The sequence below is a fragment of the Mirounga angustirostris genome, unplaced genomic scaffold (assembly GCF_029215605.1).
Source record: "Mirounga angustirostris isolate CCGP_5_RB_7025 unplaced genomic scaffold, mMirAng1.0.hap1 SCAF_2, whole genome shotgun sequence".
NCBI classification, from domain to species: Eukaryota; Metazoa; Chordata; class Mammalia; order Carnivora; family Phocidae; genus Mirounga; species Mirounga angustirostris.
In genome coordinates, this window is record NW_026991710.1 from 3,374,015 (window position 1) to 3,396,813 (window position 22,799).

General features: G+C 59.0%; 1 long non-coding RNA gene across 1 annotated transcript; it reads right to left on the reverse strand.

Moving 5' to 3' along the window:
- Positions 1-599: 599 nt before the first annotated feature.
- LOC135363567 (uncharacterized) lies at positions 600-2,293 on the reverse strand. Its single transcript, XR_010409258.1, has 2 exons — positions 1,918-2,293; positions 600-1,782 (listed from the first exon to the last, which is right to left on the reverse strand). It is a non-coding gene; the product is annotated as an uncharacterized LOC135363567 (long non-coding RNA).
- Positions 2,294-22,799: the final 20,506 nt, after the last annotated feature.

Genomic DNA, 22,799 nt, shown 5'->3' on the forward strand with positions numbered 1-22,799 from the left:
GCAGGTTCCCAAGCCTCCCCCATTCCTCCCATCCCTCCCTCCCAACAGCCTGCCGTGGGCCCGGGAACAAGAAGCAGCAAGGATCCAGATGCAGAATTCAAACGTCCCCAGAGCAGCGATTCGGGAGGCTCCGCACACCCGCCACCTGCCGCTGCTGCAGGTGCCCGAGGCCGCGGTGGGCGCCCACCTCCCTCCCCCCGGCCACCGCGGGCTCCACGCCCTCTCAGCCCGACTCCCCTGCAGCCCTATTACCCACCCCGACTCACCGCCGTCCCTGGGCATGGGAGAACCGTGAGACGCCCCAGTGATGCCATCCTTGCCCTCTGGACCGCACGGGGCATCCCTGGCTCCTCAGGACGAGGTGCTCCCACCCCGATGAGAGGAACTGCCTGCCGTCTGTCTGTCGGCGGGAGGTGCTCACTAGCAGTCCATGTCAACTTCAACAGGCCTTCTGCTCTGATCCCCGGTGGAAGCGTCACCACCCCCTCTGCCCCCCTGGACCAGGACGGCCGGTCCAGCCGAGACCACAGAGCCGGCAGCATGCACTCTACACGCAGGTCCCCGAGAATGAGGGGCAGGGGCTGGTCACGCTTTCATCCTCGGTCTCCGGCCCCATGCGCTGCCTGTCGGTTCAGGGCACATACTGTATCCTGGGAAAAGGGAAACACAGTGGACGGTCCCACACCAAGGCTTGGATGGGTCATTCTATCAGCTGCAGCTTCCCGGAGATGTAGTTAGTGGCAGAAAAAGCGGATCCTACGGCCTAGGGTTTAGTGTCACACCTTCCTTGCTGCAAGATGGGACTCTTGGTCTGAGCTCTTCCTCAGGAGCCTATATGGACAATGTGGTCAATTATTCATAAATGGAACGCTGACTCTGGTCTGTATGATTTTCTACCCACCGCCTTGGGCGGAGAACTGGGCACCCAGGGAGCACCCATGTAGCACAAATCTCCGTTCTTTTCTCAGTGGGTTCAATTCTAAGGGGTTTCCCTGACATATGGGGGGATAGCCTTTTCTCCCTGAGTCTTGTCTGGAGTAGAGTCGAGAGGTGTCACTTTTCTTTCCAGCTCTGACAAGGGGTCAGGTAAGCCAGAGGCTCTCCGGAATTCCCGAAGCATGGCAGCCAGACCATTGGGCAGGTGAGCGGTGAGGGCCTCCCCGACGATTCTGCCACTTAAGTCAGAACCAATCCAAACACTGTGCCGTCTGGAGCAAGATCCTGTCACCATTCTAAACCTGTTTATTTCAGTGATATCACAAACACTGATGATTTAGGGCCTTGGAGATATTATAAACAACAACAAACTCAAATCTAAGTAGCGCAAACGAAAAGGTCTTCCTTGGCTCTTGGACCTGGATTCCAGAGGTAGGTGGGCCTCAGGATTGACTTGATCCAGGAACTCTGGTCCCACTTCTCCACAGTTGCCTCTGGCTGACTTCCCTTGTGGGGACAGAATTGAAACAGCTGTCACTGGTGCACATCTACCACCACAATATCCGGACCAGGAGAGACGGGGTCTTCAGGAGCTCTGTCCTTAAGGTCAGGAACATCTTTTCCTCCATTCCTCAACAAGGCACTGCTCGCCCACCAGGGGTCTGACCTGGGTCATGTGCCATTCCTACAGAAAGTCCAGTGTCCAGGGAGAGCTGGGTGCTGATTGGTGTAGCTGATCTTCGTCAATCTTAGACCCTTCGGAACCTTCCGAGCAAGGGCCAGCTGCTGGGAAGTCCGTGGGCTGCGTGGGGGAGGAATGGCGTCCTCTGAACAGAAATTCGGGCACTGTGAGAGAGCAGGAGCAAGGGGAAGAGTAGTTAGATAAACCGCAGTCAGGAAACAGAGACTAAGGAGCTCCCGACGGACTGTTGCTCTCTCTGCATGAGCACAGGCTCCATTAGATCACAATCACAAACTGACCTCAACCACCGGTAAGGGGTGGGGTATGGTTAAAGACCTTGCACGAAATTGTCCTTTCCTTTCTGTCCCTTCATGTTGGCTGAAGGCTGAAGGTGCCTGGGTGCTCTTTGCTGGGGCATTGTCTGTCCCCCTCTGTGGGCTGCAGGAAAAGCTGGGAGGGCAGGAATTCAGGGCTCCCTGCTGGTGTGCCTGCAATCTGAGGACTCCCCCACGAGGGTAGGGGGGAGTGGGCAAACAGACTGATGGGCCTCGAGACAGTAAGGCTTCCCCCAGAACAGTATCCTGGGAAGTGGATGCTAGGGTGAAAATTATTAAAAGGGAACCTCCTTTATAATGGGTTTGGGAGCCTTGAACGGGCAGCTCCCAGCCCTGTCACTCCTGCTCAATTGCAGACCCAACAGGAAGAGATGCACCTTGTGAAGGTTTGCTCCCTCCCCAGCAACAGTCCAGCCAATGAGACACTGCCACAGCCCAACCAATGAGACACTGCCACAGCCCAGCCAATGAGAGACTGCCACAGGCCAGCCAATGAGAGACTGCTATAGGCCAGCCAATGAGAAACTGCAATCGCCCAGCCAATGAGAGACTGCTGTAGGCCAGCCAATAAGACACTGTCATAGCCCAACCAATGAGAGATAGCCACAGTCCAGACAGTGCCACTGCCCAACAAATGAGACACGACAGCCCAGCCAATGAGAGACTGCCACAGCCCAACCAGTGAGAAGCCACTATGCTTTGAACTCCTAGTTTCACCCAATGGACTTTCTGTTTACAACAGCCCTTTCCCACCCCACCCCTGCATAAAAGAACTTCCCGTACTTTGTTTCTTAGACTCACATATGGTTTTGTCACGCCTCGTTGTTTCTTGGTTGCGATTCTCTGCTATTCCCAAATAAGCCCATTTTTGCTGCTAAAATAACCTGTAGTTTCACTTTTTAAGGTTATCAGTAGCAATTTTTTTCCATGACATTATGTGTCACTCTTCTGTTACAAAACATGCCTCTTCCTGAGCACAGCTAAGTTCCTTCTAGGAAACACTTGCTCATCACCCACCATGTGCCAGGCCCTCTGTGCGCCAGCCCCACGAGGGGACAGGAAGGAAGGGATGGTGCAGTTTGCTGTGGGTGCGGGTAAACCAGGCTCCTCACCCCACGGGATCTGGAAGGACAGGAGAGCCACACCTCTTCTCAGAAACTGTTTTTAATCCTGTGGTCGGAGAGCGTCATGGAACCGACCGGTTCCTCTCTCGGCTGGGGCTCAGGTGGGGCTGCCCTCAGCTGGTGTCCCCACCCGGGACAGGGGTCAGGGGCGGGGCCTCAGCTCCGAGTTCCTTCTATTCTTCTCTATCTAGTTTCCCTTAACCCCACTTTCTTACTCACTGCTTTCAAATCTTTCTCTATTAAGGTTTTCCCTGAAAGACACCCCAAGTACTATTCAGAACAAGTTAGGGCTCCAGGAACTGGAGTTAAATCAAACACGGTCCCCTACCTGGACTGTCCGGCCCCATCCTTTACCTGTCCTTCCTGGTCCTTGAGATCCCAGATTTTCTCTGAGGATCTTGCAGCATCCAAAGCTCACCATCTTGTGCGGGACACAAGGACACTCATTAGCAATCTCATGTGACCAGACCTATAATCAGGCACTCCCAGCAATCCTGGGAACCCAGATGTGTACCCAGCTCAGCTCAGTGGTCAGGGAGGGCTTCCTGGAGGTGATGCCTGGACTGATTCTTATGGATTGATAGGAGTTGGCCAGACAGAGGAGGAGAGGGAAGCCTTTCAGTGGAGTGATGGGACCTAGGTCCAGAGGTGAGAGGCAATGGGTTGGGAACAGGGCTGGCGGGTGAAGGAGGTGAGGAGTGGAGCATTTGGAGAGCCATGACTCACTGAGGCCCGAGGCAAAGGGGTTGTTCCCTAGGGGGATTAGGTATGCTGTTCCTCAGAAATACAGCCAAGCCCTTTCCCTTCCTGCCCTCCATGATGGTGACAAAATGTCCTTTCCCTGTCACCAGGCTGCCCTGGTGAGGTGACATCCTGAGCTGTCACAACTCCTCCACCCACACCCTCGCTGCTTTTATAAGCTTTGGTTCCTTGATCACTCAGAAAGTATTTAACTGAGCACCAACTATGTGCCAAACATTGTGTTTGGGGCTATAAATGCAACAAACAGGATACACAGTCCCTGTCCTCACAGAGCTTGCGATCTGGTGGAGGAGCGGAGGATATGCCAGGGCAGCCGTGGAGGGTGTATTGAGAATGCTACAGTAAGATCATGAGGATGCTCCAATAAGACCAATAGGAAGCCACAAGTGGAGGCATCCCCAGACGCCTTGGCTGCAGGGGAAGGAATTGAGGGCTGGGGTGGGAGTGGAAGACTAGGAGGGGATGGCTGTGACTGTTCAGGTGAGGGAGGGCTTAAGCCAGGGCCCCACAAGGATCTGGTGTAAGGGGAAGGATTTGGAGGCAGAACAGATATGGGAAGGGCCAGGGAAGGAGGCCCTCAGAAGGATTTGTGGGTGTCAGAGAGCAACAGCATAGTTGGAAGCGCTATTTCTGGAGCTGGGAGGAGGTGGGAGATACTGAGGACCAAGCTCACCTTGGGGCCTGCAGTTGAGGTACCTGGGGCCCCAGAGCTATCACAGAGTCAGAGGCTATGTCAGAGAGTTCTCCAGAGCGACAGAACAAATAGATGGATCGATGGATGGATGGAGGGATGGAGGGATAGAGGGAGGGAAGGGCAGATAGATGGGCAGATGGATGGATGGATGGGTTGATGGATGGATGGGTGGATGGATGATGAATGGATGGATAAAGGATGCGTGGATGGATGGGCGGGTGGACAGATGGGTGGGTGGGTGATGATGGATGGGTTGGCGGATGGATGGACAGATGGATGGGTCAGTGGATGGATGATACTAGGGAACACGGCTGGGCTGAGTTGATCCATGAAACTGACCATCAGAGAAGTGGGTGGGTGTGACTTTGCCTGGGGAGGGAGGAAGGGCACAGTGAGGAGGGGGTGTCCTGAGACTCTCCAAGAGGGGGTCAGGGAGGGATAAACCAGTGATTGGGACTGGGAGGAGTGAGCGCAGGAGACAATGGAGTGTTCAGGAAAGGTGGCTGATGAGGGACCTGCAGAGATAGCAGATCAGGTATCAGCAGAGACAGAGCCTCAGTGGGGGGTCCTCGGTGTGTGACTGAGAGCGGCTGGGTGGGGGTGGGAGGTGGTTTTTGAGTGAACGGGAGGTGAGGTGGTGCAGACAGCAAGTGTAGACACTTCTTCCAAGAAACATGACTAAGAAGATCATGCGGTGGCAGGCAAGGGTCGTGTGGGGGGCTTTTGTTTGTACTGTGAAGATACCAGAACATGCATCTTTCAGCATTCCGCCAGCCAGTGGTGTTTGGCATTGCCATCGAACCACACAGTCCTGTGTCTGCTCACATCGGCTTCATCAGAGCCCTGAAAAAATTCTAGTGGTGTGTGTCCTGTGCTGGTCGTTGGAGGGACCCACGTTTGGCCTCAGCCAAGCCTGTCCTCACTGGGTGACTTCCGCACATCGCTCAGGCTTGGCGACCCAAGGCCCCCCGTGTGTAACACAGCGTGGTGCTCAGTGTAGGGCTGGAAAGGGGTGCTAGAGCCAGAGGTGGTGAGAGCAAAAGACTTGGTAACCCTGCAGGAGGTGAGGCAATGACTAGTGTCCCTCAAAGCCCGCGCACCTGGCGTTAAGAGGTGATGAGTGTCTGGCTTTGACGGGCCTGGGGTCAGTGGTGACGTGGGACCAGAGGCTAGGAGGTGCTGCGTGAAGCTTCAGACAGGAGCCTTCCACTGCCTAAAACAAGAGCTGGTCTCCCTGTCTGTCCCCTGCGTGTCCGGGTGCCCACCTTGTCATCAGCAAGCTGGAAATGGCAGTGGACTCCGACCTGCTGGGACCTGGCTCCCAGGGTGACCCATTCCTCTTGTTCCTCTGAGTCCCAGTTTCCTCCTCTCCCACTGGGAGGCCTTAGACCCGAAGCTCTCTTCCCAGGCCCTCATGGGGCATGATGCTGGGCTTTATGGGGCCCCCCAAAGAGATGCTCAAGTCCCAACCCTCAGGACCCTTGAGGTGAGCTTATTTGGGAACAGGGTCTTCATAGGTGTGACTAGATGAAGCCATGTTGGAGTTGGGCCCTAAACCCAAGGACTAGTGTCCTTACAGGAAGAGGAGAGACACACAGGGAGGCAAGATTGGAGTGGGGCCACCATAGCCCAAGGGCGCCAGGGATTGATCACTGGGAGCCCCCAGGAGCTGGGAGAAGTGCAAGGAAGGACCCTCCCTGAGAATTGGGAGCATCTCAGACATCTGGCCTCTAGGACAGTGGGAGGACAAATCTCTGTTGTTTATTTATTTTTAAAGATTTATTTATTTATTTTGGGGAGGGTGGGAGAGGGTGTGCACGCATGAGTAGGGAGAGGGGTAGAGGGAGAGAATCTCGAGCAGATTCCCTCCCAGCTGAGCTCAGAGCCTGACCTGGGGCTCGATCTCAGGACCCCAAGATCACGACCTGAGCTGAAATCAAGAGTTGGACACTTCGCTGACTGAGCCGCCCAGCACCCCACAATTTCTGTTGTTGAAATGGCTACTTTGTAGTACTTTGTTACACAGTCACAGGACTGGGTGCTTTCCAGCCGCACACTCCCCTTACTCCCCGGGGCCCGGACCAGCTCTTCTGCTCTCTGGCCTCAAGCACAGGACCCCGCATACTGTAGGTGCTCAGTCAACGTGTCACCCTGCCTCTGAGCTCGCTCTTCTCTCTCTCTCTCTCTCTCACTCCTGACTTTCCTCGTCTGGGTCGGCTGCACAAGCACATGAATTTAATTCAAGGAAAGGCTTTTGATTGGCAGGTCTTGCACGGAGTCATTTCCAGAATTAGGCCCATGTCTCCTACTTCCTTCCATCACCACGACCAACCAGCTCTCAAGACTTTTCCGTGACGGCAGAACACTGCCCGGTGTACCAAAGCACTCAGAGTGAACGGGGCAGATGGAAGTGCGGGATGACGCCCCGCTGCAGACGAGCAGGGCACCTGTGACCCACGCCAGCACAAGTCCCCTTGCCACCTGCCCTGGGACCTCAGGTGAGCCATATGTGTGTGATGGCGGGGTCGGGCTGGCCAGTCCAGGTGTGTGGATGTGCATTTGAGAGAGCAAGGCTCCAAGATGTGAGTCACATGTTATTTTTACTCTGGGTTTCATCTGGCATGCTTTTAAAGTATTGGGTATTTGGAAAGAGCCCACAATGAAATCATATTTCATTTGTTTCCCCACTTGGCTGTGGAGGAAATCAATTCTCAGGCTGTATTTGGAGGTGGAGGAAGGACAGAGAACCTACAGCTTTGGCGAGAGCGTGGCTGGAGGGGCCCCGTTGTCATCCAGGGCCACTGGACTCGGTCTGCTTCCACTGGCTGTGTGACTTCGACTGGGGGGTTTCTGCACAGCTGGGTTTTCAGGGCAATACCTTTCTAGACCAGGTCCCCGGGGAGCCCAGCCACCCCGTGCTGCTCTCTGCAGAAGAAACTTGTGGGAAGCCTGAGCAGACCCAGGGCCAGGTCGGGAATGTTGGGAGGGGGCTCAGGAGAGTATGACCTCTTTTCCTTTCCATATGCTGAGTGAAAGGTGGCAAGGGGGACCACAGTGGGGAGCATGTCGATTCCATAGGTCAGTGGCTATAGTCTGCACTGGAGACCCCGGGATGTTCTGCAGACCTTGAGATGTTCAGGACACCATGGGTTGCCCTGGAGACACTGGGATGTCCTAGAGACCCCGGATGCTCTGGAGGCCCCAGGATGCTCGAGACCAGGGGATGGTCTGTGGAGACCCCAGGATGATGTAGTCTTGCCTGGCAGGCCTGACGTCTGGTGCAGGAGCCAGACAGGAGCCAGATGGCAAGACCGGGAAGTGATGTGGCAGAGACCGGCAAGACCACAGGGAGCAGAGGTGGCCTCTGGCTAAGTCAGGGGGGCTTCTCCAAAGAGGGAATTTCCACTGAAATCCAGAGGGTGAGGCTGTGCTATCCAGGTGAGGGTGGGAGCATTCCCAGCAGCCCAGGGGGCAGCGGGCCTGGTGTGGCTTGGATCCAGAGGGGTTGGTCCCTCTGGGCCGTGCAGCCCATCCTTGGCCCAAGGTGCTGAGCCTGGTCACTTGGCCTTCCCAATTCCTCTTAGCGGTGATGCCAGACCCAGAGGGCACTGTGCCAAAGCCCACAGCCTCCTCAGAAGGACCTGGGGGTGCATCCCAGCTCTTCCACTTGGGAATAGTTGGCAATTGGGTAAGCTAAAGCCTCAGTTTTCCTGTCTACAAAATGGGGATGATGACAGGTTTACTGGCACTGAGCTATCCCAGATCCTGACTGCTCACCTCCCCTGGCTTGGCCCTGGGCATTCTCCTCAGGGGCAGTTTCCACCGACCCTCAGCGCCCAGCACCTGAGCATGAGGCCGGCACCCCCTGGGGGTGAGAGAAAACCCCTATCCGGGCTCTTCTGCTCCATGTGAGTAGCCCCCTGGCCCATGGGTCGCTGGCCCCTCTCCCTCCCAGCCCCTCCTGGGCTGGCCTCAAGAAACCCAACCCAAATCTCTACCTGACTCCGATTGCTGGGGTCAGCACTGCCACCCAGCCGTGCCCAGGCCCGCCCCACCGGGCAACGTTCTGTACTTCCCAAGGCCTTCGTGCTCTGCAAAAGGGCAATACACATTCTCAGGACAAATGCCCCTAATTTTGAAGCAATTTGTAGGCCTGTGGAACAGTGATAGGTGCCCATGCTTGTCCCGGGAGTGTTTGTCACCGAAAGAGAAGAGCCTTTCCCCGGGGGCGCTTACTATCCCCTCCCGACCTCCTGTAGGACCTGGCACCTGCCCGGCTCTGCCATCTTGGTTCAATTACATGGCCGTCCTCCTTCAAGTGCCACCACAGAGCAGCGTCCACACCCAAGAGCCTCCTGACCCCAAGGCGGCCGTGGCAGCCCCAGAGGCAGCAGGCCCAGTGCCCAAGGCCCATCCGGGAGGGACAGAGGCAGGTGCTCCAACCTAGTCCACAGGGGCCTTGGAAAGCGCAGCCCTTTCCACGCTTCCCTTGAGTGAGGCCTGGCCAGGCTCTAGCCCCTTTCCAAGGCTCTAGGGTAGAAGACCACAGCCCTGCTTCAAGGGTCCTGGAAGGATTAAACCAAATGGACCGTGTGAGTTCTTAGGTGGGAACCATTGGGCAAAGGCGTCTGTGGCAAGAGTGGGCATAGAGCTGGGCCGGGGTGGGGTGGGGGGTCAGCGGGGCCACTGCCTGGGGCGTCCTCCTGCGAGGGGTTTGAAGGGAACCCCCAATGAAATGTTGAGCTGGGAGGGGCCCCAAGGAGCAGGTGAGGCCCCTACATTACCTGCTGGGGGGCCTGGGCTGGGAGGGTGTCCCTCTGTCTGCAGGTGGAGTGAGCCTGGCAGGAGGAGGGCAAGCTCCCAACACCTATAGCTCCATCTGCATCTGCACCCACCCAGGCCCAGCTGTCCCTCTGAATGTACATACTCTAATGCATATCAAAGGGTCTTGGTTTGCCTGTTTGTCTGGGACCTCCCTGTGTCAAGGAGCCCCTTGAAGGCCCTCTGACACCCCTTCCCTCGGGGCCTCAGGTGGCAGCATTTTCTACAGTGAATCACATGACTTGAGAAACAAATTCTTGTTTTCTTCACTAGAACAGTGCCCAGTACACTAAAGGTGTCCAATAAATGTGGGTGGACAGGAGCACCTGGGTGGCTCAGATGGTAAAGTGTCTGCCTTCGGCTCAGGTCATGATCTCTGCGTCCTGGGATCGAGTTTGGTATCGGGCTCCTGGCTCAGCAGGGAGCCTCCTTCTCCCTCTCCCTCTGCCTCTCCCCTGCTCCTCATGCTCTCACTCTCTCTCTGTTTCAAATGAATAAATAAAATCTTTTAAAAAAATGTGAACGGATAGACGGACAGACGGATGATGGACAGACGGATGGATGAATGTAAGAAACACACATGAGAAAAGAAAACAGTCTCTGGGGGAAGTGATGGAACCCACTTCTCCCCAGTCTGTTTTAATAACAGTAATGATAATGACCATCATTTATGACTTTTTGCCAGGCACTTCTATTACTCCGTTATCCTTTAACAAGTCCTACTGGGGTTGAGACTGTGCTTTGAAGGATAAGGAAAATGAAGCAGAGAGAGAGCAAGCAAATTGCCTGAGGTCACACCTGGTTCAGAGCACCAGGGATGAGAAGCAAAGTGTGGGTCAACCAGTGTCAGCGGGCGCTGTGCGTGCGGGAGGCAAGGACACGCGAGCAGGCCTGCCCCCGTGAGAGCCCCCCTTGCTCAGGGACCCGCTGAGTGAGGGCAGAGGGTCGGTGGTGGCACAGCTACGGGACCTAAGTCAAGCCCCTCCCTTACTGCTAATTTGCTGGGTGCCTCTGAGCAGGAACTCCCTGAGCCTGAGGTTCTGCCCTCGTGAAAGAATGTGCCAGAATCACATGACCCTGAGATCCTTCCAGGCTGAGAACCGCTGGGACTCCCCCGTCACTGCTGTTTTGACAGTGGCTGCTCTGAGAGACGAGGCCAGCTCCATGGGGAGGCCTGGCGGCCACACAGCAGGCTGAGCTCTGGGACCAGCCAGCACCGGGCCACCCACATCCACCCTCTGACTCACGGGGACTCGGGACTAAGTGCCCGTCCACACCTTGGTTTTTCCCACGGCCAATTGGTGCGACGGTGACCTCCCTGCCATCCTGACCATGCTCTGTGGAGGAAATCATATGCTTCCAGGAGGCTATTAGGAACTTTTGGAGACATGGCGGGGGCGCAGGGAGGATGCTGACGCTTCTGCCGGGGAGGAAGCAGGACTGCGGGGCTTGGCAGAGAGCTCCCTGCTGAGGGTGAGTGGTGGCAGGCGCCCTCCCACCCTCTCTCCGTCCTTCTCCCCCTTCATTCAACAGGTATTTGTGGAGCGCCCACCCTGACCAGGCTGTGTGCGAGGCCGAAAATCGAAATACTAAAGGCAGGATAAGGTCAAACTTGTTTATTGATCTCCACTCCGAGCAGCGCATGGTGTGCATTAGCCAGTGTAATCCTCACAACCACCCTAAAAGGTGAGAACTCTGTCTAATTGGAGGATGAACACTGAGGCAGAGTTTGGCACCTTGCACCAGCAGGTGAAGCAGGCTCCCCACCAGGTGGTCAGGCCCCTCGGGGCCTCCAGCCCTGCTGGCCTGCAGCTGCCCTAGCCAAGACCGACAAGGCAAATATAATGCTCTCAGCCAACGGTGGCTCCTTCACTCAGCTTCAGTGGTCCTGATGCCCACATAAGGGAGGGGTCTTGCTCAAGGTCGCACTGAGAGGGGAAGCTGGGTCAGGAAGAAGCCATCTGATCCTTTCTAGTGCTCCTTCCATCACAGTGCACTTGTGTTCTGGGGAAAAGGCCCCAGTGGGCAGGGATTACAGCTTGCAGCTGCAGGCCCAGCCACCGCAACAGGCTAGAGTGTGTGGGGCCGGGACTGACTGGCCTGGCCTATGGCTGATTCTGCGGGACTTGGGCTGTTCCTGGGGCCCCTGTCTGGGGTAGATGGATGCTGCTGAGGACCAGATTAGAGTATCTGCTCCTGCATCCTTTTTCCATTTAGAGTCCACATTTCCAGCGGTCAGCCCTCCTCTTGTTAGCATCTCCCAAAAGCCTTGGCCCAAGCCAGATGTCCTCCTGCCACCTCTCCCCGCAGTGCCAGGTTCTGACTCTGCCTCCTGAATGCTCCCCCAGTCCAGCCTGCACCCCAAAGTCCCCTTTTGTCACTACCAGGCGGGTTCCGCCTGCTCCCCCTGATTTCCTGACGCCCACCCCTACTCTTTCCCTCTCCTGTACAGGACCCCACTCTGTGTTAGGCGCCTGAGGTCACAGAGGGCAGTCGGTGACAGCGAGGGGCTGGGGCCCCGGACTGCCAAGGGGTAGGACGCACCTCCCTCCTCGGGCGCCAGCCAGTGCACCGCTCCGGAAGCCGGCGGTGCGCTGTTCTAGACCTGGAGCGGCGCCGCAATCCCAGCCCGCGCCCCGCCCAGCCTCAGTTTCCCTGTCTGCAAACTAGGGAAGGTGGTGGGTTGGCCCAGAGGTCCTCGGGCCCCTTGCAGCTCCACGACTCAAGAAGAGCTGCTCCAAGGTTCTGCCGCTGGGCATCCCTCCGCACCATTCCGGGTCATCGAGAGCCGGCGCCAGCCAGGCCGCCCGCCAGGCCCCGAAAACAACCCCGCAGAGACCTGCCGGCGGCTGCGGGAGGCCGCAGCGGCGTCTCCTGCCTGCGCGTGCGCGGGGCGCGCGGCCTGCCGGGACTTGTAGTCTGTCCATTCGGCGGCGGGGCCGCAAAGGCAGAGCGGCGGGGGTGCTGCGCCTACACTTCCCAGGGTGCGTCCCGCCCGCGGCGCGGCGGGGGCGGGGCGGGGCGGAGCTGCGCTCAGGGGCGGGGCTGGCGGGGGCGGGGCCGGCGGGGCGGGGCCAGAGCTCCAGGGGGCTGCGGCGGCGCTGCGGGCGGGCGCGGACCTTGCCCAGGGTCCGCTGATCGCGGGCGGGCGGTCGATCGCGCGGGCGCGGCACCTGCGGGCAGGAGCGTCTGGCTGCCGTAGCGCCGGACAGCCCGTCCCCCAGCTGCTGCTGAGATGAGTGCAGGTGAGTGTGGGGACCGAGGGACCGGCGCGTCCCCGAGCTGGATCGCGGCGCAGCAAGGGCTGTGGAGGCATTCTGGGGCTGCACCTGCTGCACAGGGGAAATCACCCAGTGCTCCACCCAACTTTTACCCCCAGGGTCTTGCAAACCCTAGGGCCTGTCAGCAGCCCTCTGCCCCTGCGCCCGGGGCGCGTGCAGCTCCGCAGAGCGGTCTGGGGACCCCCTTCCCCCCGCGCTGGCCAGGGTGTCGGCGCCGGGCTGTCTGGAAGGCGCCACTTTTTTGCTTCTCACGGGTCCCAGGTCGCTGCAGGTTGCAGAAGGCGACCGGTACAGGCGAGGGGCGCAGGGCCGCCGCAGACCCTGCTACACAGAGGTGTGATCACACCGGGGGCTTTGCGGCAGGGGGCGCCGCCCTTGCGCGGCGCTCACTCCGCCTGAGCGGGGGGGGGGGGGGGGGGTGTCGTCAGGCCGACCCCCAGCGCCCTGGGCTCGCCCGCTGCAGATTTGGGGGTGCAGAGCCCGCAGGTGTGTGCGGCCCGCCCCATCTCCCTCCAGTCAGCATCTCTCCGGCGCCCCCTGCGCATCCCCACTGCTGCCTCCCGCCGCGCCCACGGGATCTGACAGCCTCTGTGCCGGCCCTGGAAAATCCCACATCGTCACAAGCCAGCCGGGCCTATTGCGCTTGGGGAAACTGAGACCAACAGCAGGGAGACCTTGGCATGAAGAGTCTGATGCGAGGAGCCCGGTTTTGAGAGTCTCCTGTGGCCCCGCACTGAGCTGAGCTGAGAGGGTTGGTCTGTACATTCCCTGGGAGGGAGGGGCCGTCACCCCATTTTCCAGGGTGCGCCCAAGGCTCATCAGGCTTGAGTCACTTGCTCAGCTCACAAAGCGGGGTGGGGATTCGAACCGGGTGCTCCCTGACTCCTGTGATCTTTCCTCTGAGCCTGTTTGGCCACAGACTGCAGTATGGCCCTTGGCCATGGTGCAGAAAAAAGCCTGGACAAGCTGGGGGAAAATCAGACCGGCCGAGGGGCGGGGGGTAGTGTGCATTTGGTGAGTGCTTGCTCCCTGCTCTCGGTTTAGGAGGGCTGTTTCCAGGGACCCACCTCGCAGGGGAAATCGTCTCCTCCCCCTCCAACCCAGGAAGGAGGGACCACACTGGCAGTGGGCGTTGAGAGAGTGGCTGAGAGCAAATGGCAGGCATCGAGAGACAGAATTCTCTAGAAGAGGATTTCTGAAATGTCCAGCCTGTTATCTGGCGGTGGGTGGGGAGCAGGGGACCCTGAGACTGGCAGAATCTCCAGACACGTTTATCTAATGGCAGGTGGGGATAATGGCAGGGTGCACACAGGGTAATTCTAGGCTTTCTGGGATCATAATTGTTACCTCCGGTCCCCCCTGTAATCAGGAGGAGCCCTGAAAGGAGCACTGGCATTTGTGGTCGTCCTGGGAGAAGGGCTATGTGGGCACTGGGGGCTGTAGGGGGGGGTCATGATTCGAACAAGCAAGGGGTCTGGGGTTTGACTCATACGTCTGCTTGGTGGCAAATTGTGATCTTGGCACCTTCCCGAGCTCAGCTTCCTGAGGTATGAAAGCAGCACTGTGCCTTGCCTGCAGAGGACGAGATTCGAGGGGGAAACTGCACACATAGTAGGTCCTCAGTGGCTTGTGATGGTCACTGCCGGAGGGTCACGCTCCCCTCAGCCTCCCTGCGTTGGCTCAGTCTTTCGGAACTGCCGGAGAGTCTGCTGCACATCTGCCTGTGGCTCATGCCCCAGATGTGTCCCCAGGCCACCCTGCAGTGGGGGAGAGCATGGTCCCTGTGCCTGACACCTGGCTCTCTCGTCTGGCCGTTGTGCACATCCTTGGAGACGGCTCGGGTGTGGCCTCTGGGCCCCATATACGTGCCTACTTGTTTTGTGGCTCGTTGATGTTGGGTGGCTGGGGGAATTGTCAGAGGGCGTTCTGTGTCAGGGCTGGATCCAAATCCAGTGCACTCACTATGGGTTCCCTGTGCCTCAGTTTCCCCACTGTATGGAGGGAATGCCCTTAGCTCTGCCTGCAGTCCCGGCCCACGCGTATGGGGCCCAGTAGATGAGGCCTGTGGCGGTGACCTCATAACGTGGTAGCCTCTGGAGTCACGATGGGCAAGGTGCGGCGGAGGAGGGGACCTGAGCTGGGAGGGGCTCCAGGGCCAGCCCTGCCCCCGATGGGTGCCAGGTCCTGGAAATCCAAGTTCAAGGTGTGGCCTTCCTCCTTGACTTGTAGATGGCCGTCTTCTCTCTATGTCCACAGGGTTTTCCTTATGTACCTGTCTGTGTCCAAATTTCCTCTTATTGTAAGGACACCAGTCATATTGGATTAGGACCACCTGCCTGGCCTCATTTTACCTTAATTACTCTGTAAAGTCCCCCTCTCCAAATACAGTCACATTCTGAGGTCCTAGCGGTTAGGACTTCAGCATGTGAATTTAGAGGGGGGCATGATTCAGCCCACAATGGGGGCAGGGCCAGGTGGAGAGCCTGGGGGCCTGGCTCAGCTGTCTTGTGGTCACAGCTGCCTGGTTAGGATCCCAGAGCTGGAAGGGACCTAGAGGATACTGCCGTCCAAACCCACTGACATGCACAGAGGGGAAACCGAGGCCCAGGGAAGGAAAAATAACTGTCCAGGGTCAAGGAGAGTGTGTGACAGAGCCGGGACCTGAGCCCCAGTCCCCTACTCTGGTTGGCACAGCCCTGGGTCTCTGGAACAGGACACATCTCTTCACCTAACCCAAGGGTGGACAAGGACGTCGCCGCAAAGATGTTCACGTCAGTATGACAAATGTGGGGGGGGGGACGGATATCAGCCAGCAGGGCTGTCCCTCATTCAGTGGCCAAGGGCTTTCTACCCGCGCACTGTGAGCCCAGCGGGAACAGACTCAGCCCACATCCTGCCGAAGCTTCTCAGGGTCAGGGGAGTGGGGGGCGCATTCTAGCCAACAGTGTGCGAGGAGATTCTAATGTGAGGAGTGATGCTCAAGCAAACCAGCTTCTCTCCGAAAACAGCAGACAGCAGAATCGTACATCCTGTGTGATCTCGAGTCTGCTAGTTCAGTAAAGGAGGAAAATCTGGAAGGACACACATCCAGATGTCAGTAGTGTCTCCCTCTCTAGCAGAAAGAGGAGAAAGAGGTTTTTCCCACATCTGCATCTTTATCCTTTCTGCGACTTTCCCGAATTTTCTTCGTGGTGCGTGCTTCTCTCTTGCAATTAAAAATCCAGTGAAAATGAGGAAGCATTGCTGCCAGGTCTAAGGAGGGCTCGTGGAAAGTCCATGACTCGGTGGGAGGCCCAGACCTTTCTGTTCCGCAGGGGCCACTGTCCTTTGGCTCGGGAGCTTCCCACAGGCAGGGGACTGGTGCCCGGTTCCCCTGCGTGACTCCATCTGAATCAGATGCAGCAGAAGACAAATCATTCTGACCCAGAAATTCATCTGAAATTGCATCGGAAAAGGACAGTTGTTGCCCAAGACCCAGCTGGCGCTCCCTGGCTCAGCATGTGCATCCCTGAGCTCGGATCTGTTTCCTCTGAGGTTCAGGGTTACTCCCTAACCCGCCACCCAAGACCCTTTGATTCTTTACGGTTTCTGTCAATGAGGTAGTTTGGGGGTAGATGGCATATTTTCTGGAATCAAGCTCTGACTTTGATGAACTCTTGGCGAGTCCAGTCTTACTGGCCCAGAAAAGGGAGCGTGACCTTCACTCATGGAGAAGTCACCTGTCTGATGCGCTGACCCTCCAAAGCGTCCTCTGGAGCGTGGGAGAGCCGCGAGCTGGCCAGAGAAGATGGGCACATCCGGGTAATGAGAGGAGAGGGTGGGAAGGGGTCCAGCCGGTGGGGTCTGTCCTGGCACTGGCCATGGTGGCTGACGGCCAGCAGCTTCCAGGATGCGGGCCCCTCCTCTGCCCCGACCTGGGGGCTTCCTCGCACCCCTTGCTCTGCACCTGCCTTGGCAGGACGTGGTAAGGCCTCCCCTGAATCGGGTCTGTTGAGCTCATTCCGGCTCTGCCCCCTGCTAGCATTCTTGATCATCGAACCTCTCTGTGTTTCTGAGGCTGCCCCCCCGGGGTCTCCGTAGGGACCGAGGGTGCAGGTCCTGACATGTGGGAGAGGCTTGCAAAAGCAGAGTAGTTGCAACAGGAGCGCACGGGTGGTGCTCAGGTAGCAGCCCATTTCTGGAAGACGATCCCGTTTCGAGCTGCTGAGGGGACCAGCCAGATGCGGGCCAGCCCAGACGGGCTGCAAACAGCGGTCCTCGAGGCTGTGAGGACGCAGCGCACGGCAACCTGAGCGGAGCGTCTTTGTTTACTTGGGGATGTTTCCATCCCTGAGGTCTCTAGGGTGTCGGGCTGCACCCTACTTCAGTGTCACGGCAGTCACGGCTCAGGGGACGCTCCCTCAGGGCCCCACGCCTGGCCTGATGCTCCTGAACCCTCACAGCACTTCATAGGGCTGCTGGGGCATCCCCACTCGCGGGCGGGGAAGCAGATGCCCAGAAGGGGCTGCCCGTTGCCTGGCAGCACGCCACACCACCTGTGAACAGCAGAGCTGGACTTGAACCCCGGTGTGCCCAGACGCTCATCTTCCCAGCCGGGTGGCTTCCGTCGGTCTGCCCCCACCCCGCCCCCCCGTGCCCACATGAGCCGGCTTCTGTGGGCGATTCACGGCCCCTCATAGTGTGGGGCTGAGTGGGATGGATAAGGCTTGACCATTTGGGACATCATGGTAATGCTTTGTCCTGGGCCGTGAAGCATATTTGCATCTTCCCAGTGTGACACCTGCCTGCGCAGAGCCAGACTCACACCCGGCTCTGTCTGCCTCGAGGGCATGCTCTTTCCTCTGCCTTCTATAGGGGCTCCCGCCTGGGGTCATAGCACAGCCCAGGGTCCACTTCCAGACAGCTCCGACCATGAGAGACAGTTTCACCATGTCAAGCCCGCATGCCTCTCTGTAACTTTGACCCTCTGGCCCCAGCTCTCCCTTCCACCAGGTCCTCGAGGTCTTCTAGAGCTGCCCATTTCCCCTGCAAGGCAGCAGTCACCCCACTGCTGGTGGCTGAGCTCCTGGGAATCCCAGCCCCACCCACCCGGACTGCTGTGTGACCTGGGGCAGGCTGTCTTCCCTCTCTGGGCCTCAGAGTCCCCATCTGTAAAGACAGGGGCTACCGCCATCCTCGGGGGTGTGATCTGCTTCTGACAACCCTGTCTCCTTCCACTGTTCCCAGAGCAATTTTCTGGGTTTGAGGCCAAGCCAGCATTTCAGGGAATCATGGCCTCCCATCATCCTTTTCTGCCACATAGACCCCATCTGACAATTTCGTGGCAGGAAGCTCTCGCCCTTTACGTGGAGGCTCCCTGATATAAGGGAGTTTCTCCGCAGCCTGCCAGGGAAGCCACGTCTGCGAGTGTCTGTCTGGTGCCTGAGCTGGGAGACCTGAGTCCTCCTTGTCCTGAATCCTCCTTGTCCGTGGGCAGGACTGGGGAGCGTGGAAGGTGTGCTTTGAATCCCGTGGTGCTCACTTCCCCTGGACGCAGCCGATAGCAAGCCCCACTGGGTGCTGGGGCTGGTCCTGGGCGCCTTCTGCCCTCGGTGGGCTTCTAGGCTAGGGGCAAGCCAGGCATGTACGAAACAGCTTCTGTCCCAAAATGGCATGTTGGGGGGTTTCCTGTGCGGTTTGCTTTGCCTGAAGATTTCTAAGCAACGAGGGAGGTCGTCTTGATGGCTTGGAAAGTACGGCCGTGGCTTTGGGGTCAGGCTCACCTGGGCTCCAGTCCCAGGCATCACCTGCTAGGTGTGTCCCGGCCACTGGATTGCGTCGTTGCTCTTTGCCTCAGTTTCCCCACCTGTAGAGTGGAGATAGTGCCTCCTGCTCTTTATGATTGCTCGAGGGCCCTGGGCGTGCATAGCCCCAGGAGGCAGGTGGAGTGGTCTTTGTCCCAGCTGTCCACACCCTCCAAAGCTCAGGGCAGACCTCAAGATGCTCGCCCGGAGAGCCCCCACAGACTGTCTGTGATGGGTGCTCCCTGAGCATCTGGCCAGTGGAGGGGTGAATGGAGGATGGACCTCGGAGCCCCTCTTTGCGCTCAGCCTCCCCCAGGGTTTGCCATCATCCTGGGCTAAGGGTTCCTAGCTGGGCCTCTCTCTGACGCTCTGCTTCTCCTTGAACTTCAGCAGCCACCATCTTACTGGGACACGATGTCTCCAAGTCCCAGTTGGTGCTGCAGTCTGGCATGAAGTTCAAGAAGGAGGAATGGCCAGGACCTTCCCCATGGCCCCCACTTCAGTTTCAGAGGCTTCAGGGTGACCCCACCCCTGTGCCCTGCGGTGGTCTGGGTTCAGGTTCCGCTAGTGACAAGGACATGGATGCAGGTGGATTGCCGGGGAAGCGCCCCCAGGAAGCACAAGTTGAGAGGATGAGGCATGAGATGGGGGGAGGGGAGAGTGGGGGCATTTGCATGGGTGGGCAGTCGCGGTGGGCCTGCTCCTCGGAACCATCCCCAGTGGGATGCTGGGGTCTTTAACCTCCAGGGCAGAGGGCCAGTCCTGGGGGGCACAGTCCCACCCTGCTCTGTGCGGGGCGAGCAAGGGTCCACCGGGCTGGGGAGGCCTTGGGCTGCAAAGTGATGGACCTATGGGCTTGTGGTGGGCACCTGTCCCCATCTGCCCCAGGAGACCTAGAGGTGGGGTGAGGACAGGTGTCACCCCAGCTGCCACTCCCAGCCTCAGCCCGGGTTGAGGCCCCCTCTGCTCCCAGCCTTCAGCAGCCCCTCAGGCTCAAAGCCATTCCAGAACGCTCCTTGAGTCTTTTGACGACTATTTATTGAGCACCTCCTGTGTGCAACACGCTGTCCTTGCTCCTGATGCCCAAACATCCTCGCTTGCGCTTTTCTTGCTGCGCTGCCATCTGCCTCCCTGCCCCCGATCCTGGAATTCCTCCTCCTCAGTCTTCCCAGCTCCTAACTAGGATTTCAGACTGCCTATGATGCAGCCTGCCCTCCTCGGAGCTGGGGCAGTGGACAGAGCTGGGGTTTCCTATCGGGGACTAGGGTCTGGCTCTGGCTATGGTGTGACCCAGGGCCAGGTGCTGCCCCTCCCCGGATACCTCATCTCGGATGGTGGGGGGAGCTGGGTACTGGCCCCCCGAAGATGTCCCTGTCCTTATCCCCGGAACCTGTGCATCTGCTGGAAAGAGGCTTTGCAGATGTGATTCAGTTAGAGACCTCGCACTGGGGAGACTACCCGGTGGGCCCCTCATGGTCAGGGGCCCTCCGGAGAGGGAGGCAGGAGGGCAGAAGCAGAGTTCAGAGGAGGGAGGATGGAGGAAGGCCCCGAACTGGGAACCAGGGCCAGCAAGGGATCCTCCGCTGGAGGCTCCAGGAGGACCCAGCCCTGCAGACCCATTCCAGGCTCCGTCCCCCAGACCTGTCAGGGCTTACGTCTGCTTTAGGCCTGTACGTCTGGGACCATTTGTTACAGCAGCTGCCTGACGCTCAGATAGATGGCCCACCTTCCCTGCCTTCCCCGCTGCTGGGTCGGGAGCCGGGAGGCCCAGGGACAGGAGGGCGGTGGCGTTTTGCAGAGTGAGATTGTTCCAGACCCCTCAGTGGTGTGAGGCTGTGTCGTATCTGTGCATGCACGCCACCAGGGCCTCCTGCTGCTCGTGGGGTTCGGGGAGCACCTTCGTGAACAAGGAACGAGGGAGGACTGCCCTTCGAGGGAGGAGGGGCAAGGAGGGGTCTGTGTTCACTGAGAACCTCCGGGCTCGTAACGTGGGCTCTCCGCGCGCAGGGCAGGGGGTCATGCCCCAGGCTCCGGACGCCTGGCCGGGGCGCACAGCACACGGGCTGGGTGGGGCTGGTGCTAGTTCATGTTCCGAACGTGACTCCTGATTATGCAGGAAGCTGGGGCTGAACATCTGTGGTGTGTCCGGTAACTCGCCAGCCAGGATTCGAGCCTGGCAAGCTCCTGGTTCCAAACCCACATCACCCCTACTCACGCCACCCTCTTGGACCTCCGTTAGCCTTTCTCTCGTGGTCATGTCACACCTGAACCACAACCTCTGTGCAGTTTTAAAGGGTCCACATCTGCGGGGTCTGGAGCCATGCATTTCTCCAGCTCTGGGGGGCCTAGTCTGACACCCCCTGGTGAGTGGGGAGGAGTGTCTGGCACAGTCTGATCGTCCCCCCCCAGGGGGGAGGGGGGTCTGGCACAGTCTGATCATCTCCCCTGGGGAGTGGGGAGGGGTGTCTGGCATAGTCTGATCATCTCCCCTGGGGAGTGGGGAGGGGGGTCTGGCACAGTCTGATCATCTCCCCTGGTGGGTGGGGAGGGGGGTCTGGCACAGTCTGATTGTCCCCCCTGGTGAGTGGGGAGGGGTCTGGCACAGTCTGTCCCCCCTGGTGAGTGGGAGGGGTCTGGCACAGTCTGTCCCCCCTGGTGGGTGGGGAGGGGTCTGGCACAGTCTGATCATCTCCCCTGGTGGGTGGGGAGGGGTCTGGCACCATCTGATCGTGCCCCCTGGTGAGTGGGGATGGGTCTGGCATCTGGTGAGTGGGGAGGGGTCTGGCATAGTCTGATCATCTCCCCTGGTGAGTGGGGAGGGGTCTGGCACAGTCTGTCTCCCCGGTGGGTGGGGAGGGGTCTGGCACAGTCTGCCCCCCTGGTGGGTGGGGAGGGGTCTGGCACAGTCTGTCCCCCCGGTGGGTGGGGAGGGGTCTGGCATAGTCTAATCAGCCGACTGTCCAGTGTGGCCAGAGTGGGTGAGCCACACGCGAGGAGCCGGGCCAGGCAGCGAGGAGGGGAAGTCAGCGTGGGTGACCCGATGTGAACGCTAGTGGGGGGCCTGCCACCCTGCTGCATCCCCAGGGCTCCTCTGTTCAAGCCCAGACGCACTCACGGGCCCTCAGGGCCCTCTGATCCAGCTCCTCCTCTGTGGTTCTGACCCAGAGGCCCGCCTGCAGCTCTGAAGCCAGGCCTGGCTTGCCAAGTGCTCAGGAGTAGCTGTGGGGTGCAGAATTACACGCACCCCAGGGTGCTGCAGAAATCAGGAAATGCGATCTGTATGCCAGAAGCCACACATCCAGCTAGGCGCCTCCCTGCCTATCTCTGGGGGGAGGGAGTAGGGCGCGGTGTGGGCCCGGGGTGCAGCCCGGGGTGGGCAGGGGCTCCTGGTGCTGAGGGACAGAGGGTGCCCCGCCAACAGTCCGCAGGCCAGCCCTGGAATCCTCGGACAGGGCTTCCTGGTACTCAGTGCTGCCGTGCTTGCCCTTCCTTGCAGGCCCTCTAGTCCCCTCTGGCCAAGGCAGGCCCTGCAGAGGCCCAGGGCTGCCGTGTGAGGCTTTGTCCTGCCGCCCACCGTGCCTCTCCCCTTCCTGCCTCAGCCCCCATCTCCTGCCACCCCAAATCCCTTCTCGGCCCGAGGGCCACCTGCTCTGGATGCTCCGGAGAGAACGCCCTCCTTGCCTCCTCCAGCCTCCTGGGCAGCGACTCCACATCCCTCCCCTGCCCATCTCCCCCCAGGCCTCCCGTCTGTGTGTATCCAGCCTCCCTCTGCCTCCAGCCCACAGGGATGCTCGTGACCACATCGGGGCCTCCTGGACCCTCCAGGATGCTCCCCATCTCCAGACCCTGCACCTGATCACACCTGCGATGGGAGGGCACCCCCCCCCAGCATTCAGCAGGCAGCCTCTGGAGCATGCCACTTCTGGGACCCACACCTTTGCCTCTCCCCATGGGGCCTCCAGCCTGGCTGAGGGTTTGAGAGAATGACCGCTCCTAGGAAACAAATTACTCTTAACTCGGCTCAGTTTAAACACCCCAGACCCCGTGAGCTAGATGCTGTCACAGGCTGCTGACTGGGGCATCAGTTTGTACGAGCTTTAGGGGAGCAATGAGGCACACGCTTCGGGCCTTAAATGCATTCCTGCCTTTTGATGGAGGAACTGCTGCTTCTGGGAATCTTTCTGCAAAGGCTCTGGAACACACTCAGATGTAGACGCGGAGCCTCGCTCGCCGCCGGGCTGCTGGTGCAGTCTGCCCCATGGCTGTCCGGCCCCGGGACGCTGGGCACGTAGATCACTATCCATCCGCAGCAGCGGCGCCCAGACTCGAGGGCCCCAAATCAGAATTGTTGAGGGCCCCAAAGAGCTTCTGAGCACATTGT